This window comes from Mus caroli, chromosome 11 (assembly GCF_900094665.2).
Source record: "Mus caroli chromosome 11, CAROLI_EIJ_v1.1, whole genome shotgun sequence".
Classification (NCBI taxonomy): Eukaryota; Metazoa; Chordata; class Mammalia; order Rodentia; family Muridae; genus Mus; species Mus caroli.
In genome coordinates this window covers 102,617,055-102,622,630 of record NC_034580.1, presented here as the reverse complement: position 1 = coordinate 102,622,630, position 5,576 = coordinate 102,617,055, and positions in this window count along the sequence as shown.

Below are 5,576 nucleotides of genomic sequence, written 5' to 3'. Positions count from 1 at the left end.
GGTTGTGAGCCACCATGTGGTTGCTGGGATTTGAACTCTGGACCTTCGGAAGAGCAGTCGGGTGCTCTTACCCACTGAGCCATCTCACCAGCCCAGCCCCCGTCTTTTTAAGCAAGGCATCGCCAGACTTATTAAGAGAAGGTGAGATAAATGCTCAAAAGTGAGAAGAGTCCCCAGGCAGCCACACCCCAGGCTCCTATATTTATTATTGTGAAAATAAGAGGAAAAATCGTGTATGTTAAAACGTGCGCGTGCACGCACACACACACACACACACACACACGCATATTGTAGCAGAGCCATCCGCAGAAGAAGTCAGAAGCCATTTGGAAGCAGGATACCCACCCTCTGAAGATGAACTTTGTTCCCCTGGACCCTCTGATTGCAGGGATCTGCAATAGATAATTACAGTGTGTCTGAGCCTTCTGGGTCCAGCCGCAGAGGTGAGCAGATGCCTGCCTCTGGGCATCTTTAACCAGGTCAGATAACCTCTCCTCTCCCTCCATGTCACAGGGCACCTGCTCTTCCTCAGTCTTTGCAATTTCTACAGAGGAAAACTTGTATCAATTTTTTAAAACTTGTATCACCCAGTACCTCTGCCCTGGTCCCCCCATCCCCTGCCTTCTTTGGGACATCCCATGAGAGCGTAAGGGCTCATGTCTACCTGATTTCAACTCTTGAAATCCTTCACGGTTTCCAGTGTCCAGCTGACTGACAGTGCCCTCTGAGGGTTAAGTGGCTTACGAACACTAGTTCTCATGGGAGCTTCCTGACGCATGCAAGCAAGCAGTGGGTAGATGGTCATGTTAACTCCATTCTAGGTGAGGAATGAGATCATCCTTAAACCTCAGACGAGAGACTAGAATTCTCTGTCCTGCACACTCTTGCAGGCATAAACCCTGGCCGGGTTGTGTCCAATGCCTGTGGATAGGCGATTAGTCCTCCACAGCCACTTCCAAAGGTTCAGTAGAGCCTTGGACACAAGCTGGGGCACATGGCTCTGAATCATGTTTATTGTCACCACAACCTAGAAGTGGATAGAGGTCTACCTGGCCTGGTGCCCCGAACAAGGGGTCTGTCACCTGCCCTGTCCTCTTTCCCCCAGCCCACCCACTGCAGCTCCTCAGAAAGGCTGCCATCAGACGTTTAAGCCAGTAGGCAGCTTTCTAGGTGTGACATGGGCCTGTGCCCTTGTAAGCAGGAGCACAATACACAGAGATGACCATGTGTACTTCTTCAGGTGAATGAGGGAGGAGAGGGAAGAGGGAGAAGAAGGAGGGAGAGGAAGAGAAGGAGGAGGAGGGGAGGAAGAGAATGGGACCTGATGGGATCTAGTCTAGTCTAGTGACATCATTCATTCTTGGTAGTGTAGGGGTCAGACCCTTGATGCGTCAACACAGTTGTAGGCAGCCTCCCCTGCCTGTCTTTCCAACCAGGGCTTCACTAAGAACAGGGGAGGGAAGGAAGGTAGAAAAAGATCATACCCAAACAAGAAGCAACTCAATTCATTACTAATTTAAAATTTGTAGTTGTTTGTTTCTTGTGGAAGGGGCGGGTACATCACTATGCTTGTGTGAAGATCAGGGGAGAGAGAGCAGGTGGGAGTCAGGTTCTCCAGTTGTGTATTCAGACTCACTCGGGTTATCAGGCTTGGTGGCAAGCACCTCTCCTGGCTATCTCTATGGCCCTTAGTTTACTATTTTTAAATGTTTTTACTTTTTTTTTTTTTTGGTTTTTCGAGACAGGGTTTCTCTGTATAGCCCTGGCTGTCCTGGAACTCACTCTGTAGACCAGGCTGGCCTCGAACTCAGAAATCCACCTGCCTCTGCCTCCCCAGTGCTAGGATTAAAGACGTGAGCCACCACGCCCGGCTGGCTATGTTTTTACTTTTTAATGGGTATGAGTATGTTGCCTGCAGGTGTGTATGTGTATCCCCTGCATGTCTGGTGACCACAGAGGTCAGAGAGGGTGTCAGCTCCTGGTTGTGCACTACTGTGTGGGTGCTAGGGATCAAACTGGGGTCCTGTCTGCAAGAGCAGCAATGGTTCTTACCCTTTGAGTCCTCTTCAGTTTATTATCTTTTAACATGTGGCCACAGCTGGTCATGGTGGTGGTCATGATGGAACAGGATTCAATCTCAACACTCCTGACAACAAACTGGGTGGTGTGGGACACACCTTCAATCCCAGCACTCGGGAGGCAGAGGATCTATGAGTTTGAGGCCAGCCAAGTCTACAGAGTGAGTTCCAGGACAGCTAGAGCTACTTAGAGAAACCCTGTCTAAACAAAACAAAACAAAAACAAAAAACTGGGTCTGGAGAGGTGGCTCAGACTCTGCTCTTCCAGAGGTCCTGAATTCAATTCCCAGTAACCACATGGTGGCTCACAACCATCTGTAATAGGATCCGATGCCCTCTTCTGGTGTGTCTGAAGAGAGCAACAGTGTACTCATATACATAAAATAAATAAATCTTAAAAACAAACAAACAAAATGAAAGAAGAGGAGGAAACAAAAAGAGAGAAGAAAGAAAAGAAGGAAGGGCTCTTTAACAGCTCTTGAAACCAGTCAGAGCAAGGATGGTTTTCTAGCTGGAAACCATCACTTTGTGGCTCTTACAGTGAGGCAAGAGACTAGTTCTCAACTGCAATGTGTCTTTGTTGACCCCTGAAAGCCCTGAAGGATGGCTCTTCAGAAACAAAGTGGCAGGCTGGGCTTGTTGCTATATGCTATGCTGGATACAAGCAGCTGGGTAGTGGAAGCAAGGAGCTCAAGCAAGGAGCTCAAGCCAGCCAAAGCCATCTGAAATCCTGTTCCTAAAACAAAGAACGAAGGGAGGGAGGGAGGGAGGGGAGGGGAGGGGAGGGGAGGAAGGAAGGAAGGAAGGAAGGAAGGAAGGAAGGAAGGAAGGAAGGAAGGAAGGAAGGAAGGAAAGAAGGAAGGAAGACAGATAAGCAGGTAGGCAGAAACCATTAAGGCAGAAATAGTCAAATTCTGACTAGCCTGGAAAAGCATCAAAGTACTGCTCCTTGGGTCTATTATAATATATATTTTTGTATTTTTTTGGGACATAGTCTCACAACGTGACCCTGGCCCGAACTCCAGACTGTCCTTGAACTCATAGAGATTGATCTGTGTGCCTCTACCACCAGAACCCTGGAATTAAAGGTGTGTGCTGCCATCCCTGACTGCTGTGATTTTGTTTGTTTTAAGGCAGGGTCCTCTGAACCTCGGTCTGTAAACCTAAACTCACTATGTAGCCATGAAAGACCTTTAACCTCTGACCTTCTTACATCAGGCTCCCAAATAGGATTGCAGACATGTGCCACCACACCTGACTTATGTGGTGATCAATGGTGGGCCAGCGCTCTACCACAACTGCAGCCCTGGTCTCTGGCTAATGCTTTTCTATTTATTATTATGCTTTTTTTCCCCCCAAGACAGCTTTTCCATGTAGCCGTTGCTGTCCTACAACTTGCTCTGTAGGCCAGACTGGCCTTGAACTCAGAAATCCACTAACCTCTGACTCCTGAGTGTTAGCATTAAAGGCATCCGCTGCTGGGAAGCTCTTTATTTTTATTTATGTGTACATGTGTGTGTGCATGATGTCTGCCATGTGTGGTGGTACTCTCAGAAGCTAGTAGGGGGCACTGGCTCCCCTGAGTTACAGGTAGTATGAGCAATCTACTATGGGTGCTGGGAAGCCAGCTCTGGTCCTCAAAACTGGCAGAAATGCTCTAACCACTGAGCAATCTCTCTAGCTCCCTGACTAATGCTTCTCAATCTACCAAAAATCAATTCTCGATCTACCAAAAGCCAATCACTTCCTCTGGCATCAAGGAGGTCTTGGTCTGTCTGAGGAGAATAAGCCATTGCTACATGTAGTAGGAAGGGTCTGACAGGAAGAAGTCTGGGGAGGCAAAGGAACGTGGAGGAAGTCAGCTCAGTTTGAGAAAGACTGGGGACATTTCTAGAGAAATTGATGAGTAAGGAAAAACTGAGTAACGATTAATCAGAAAAGAAGAGAGGAAGGCAAGCAGCAATGAGAAAGGCATGTGATGCATTCTGGGAACTTAACACCTTAGCAACTAGAGCTCAGGGCGAAAAAGGAAGTGGTGTGATTCCAAGGTAGGGGGGGAAGCAAGGGGGTGAGCAAGAACTGGGTAACAGAGGCCTGGGGTCTGCCTTTTCCCAGAGAATGTTACAACCTTCCAAACATCAAGGGAGAGAAACCAATTTATAGTCTAGAAATTTCCATAGGAGGCAAGGCTACACACACATCTGCAATCTCGGGTGTTTGTCTGTGATGGGAGGGTTGTGTCCAAAGGCAGCCTGCCATTTAGCCATCCCCTGGGTTAGAATAAAGAAGGAAGGGATGAAGGGAGGGAGAAGGGAATGTTAGCCCGATGGTATGGGAGGAGGGTGTTGGGAGGAGGGAGAAGGGGTGAGCTGGGGACTGGAGAGATGACGTGGCAGTTAAGAGCAATCGTGAGGCCTGGAGTTCAGGTCCCATCAGCTCTGGAGAACGTGACAGTCGCCTCTTCTGGCTTCCAAGCATACACAGGCACACAGGCACTCCTCCCTCAAAACGTATTCATTCTTCTCTCATAAACATGCAGGAAAGGGGGACAGGACAGTTCACTGGGGAAAGGTGCCAGCTGTCAAGTCAGATGATCTAAGTTTGATCCTAGGACTAACATAATGGAAGAAGGAGAGAATTTCTACAAGTTGACTTCTGACCTCCCCCCCCCACCCCCAAACACATAGTGGTACACATGCATTCTACCCTACTTCCACATACACAAATAAATAAATATTTAATAAGAAAGGTTAGCCTGGCCAGGTGGCGCACACCTTTAATCCCAGCACTCGGGAGGCAGAGCAGGCGGATTTCTGAGTTCGAGGCCAGCCTGGTCTTCAAAGTGAGTTCCAGGACAGCCAGGGCTATACAGAGAAACCCTGTCTCGAAAAAAAACCAAAAAAAAAAAAAAAAAAGAGAAAGATTGGGAATTGGCGGTGGGGAAAGTAGTGTGGACTACATACACACATACACCCACAGTCACACACACACACACACACACACACACAGCCAAAGGGGCTCCTTTGGTGACTAAGTCGGTGATCAGGGACAACTGCAGAGGCTTAAGAAAATCCCTCTTTCTACTGAGCCACCAGTAGCGTTCCTCACAAGGACTGCATATTGTCAGAGAAGCTGGCCAGTGCAGGATAGGAGGCCCAGATTTACACTCTATGGATACAGCCCCTATAGGGAGCCCATAGGAAAGGCAAACAGGTCTTGCTAGGTATCCCACAAAAGCACTTTTGGGTGGAAGCTGAAGGGAGGGAAATAAAAACCTCCTTGTCCTGTCAGGAGAAGAAGTCCCTAAACCCAGATGAGGCTAGAAGCTCAAGAACTTTGAGGCAAATGCCATTTGTGGGTTTTTTTTTTTTTTTTTTTTTGGTTGTTGTTGTTGTTTTCTCGTCTTCTAGACAAAGCCATTGGATTCAGTGGTCCCTCCGGAAGGCCAGTCATTTCCTGAGGAGATATCAGGCCAGCCCAGACCTCATTGTTCTTGGT